This window comes from Triticum aestivum, chromosome 5B, assembly GCF_018294505.1.
Source record: "Triticum aestivum cultivar Chinese Spring chromosome 5B, IWGSC CS RefSeq v2.1, whole genome shotgun sequence".
Taxonomy (NCBI): Eukaryota; Viridiplantae; Streptophyta; class Magnoliopsida; order Poales; family Poaceae; genus Triticum; species Triticum aestivum.
This window is the reverse complement of record NC_057807.1, coordinates 696595334-696595931: the sequence shown is the minus strand read 5'-3', so window position 1 is coordinate 696595931 and position 598 is coordinate 696595334.

Sequence of the window (598 nt, the reverse complement as noted above, 5' to 3'; positions counted from 1 at the left end):
AGAGAGTGTGAAGAAAGCAAACCCTAGAAAACAAGCGTCGAGGCTGCAGCGTATATAGTTGGAGTGGTTTTATTTTTCTCCCCATAAAAATCGTTTTACATTGTGCACGAAACAAAACTCTTTATTCAATGTAGTGAAGAAAATAGTAGGGCAATGCTAATACGTGATGAAAATTTAACGCTCGAAGGAGTCAACTCGCAATTAACGCTGCACGCCTCCCGGTCGCACTTACTATCGTTCACGTGTGGTACACAACCCTCCGAAGTGAACAACAACTGGACCACACACGGTCAAAATATCAAAATGGTTGGCTGCACCATCCTCCAATTTTAAATATTTTCATGAAATTCAATTTTAATTACTTTGTATGTACACTTTGCTCTCTTCCGATAATTTTATTCTGCCAAAGTCAGTGTGCCACCGTATCTCGTACTACTACCTCCGTCCAGGTTTTTATTGTAACACCCCAAAAATTTAACCAAATTTTTGATAATAAAATTTTGCCAAGAGTTAAAAATTTTGCCTGCAAGAATATTTCTGTTGATTTCAGAACCTTTCTTTTAATATTAAGGAATTTTTCCCAAGTGGAGCTTTCCAA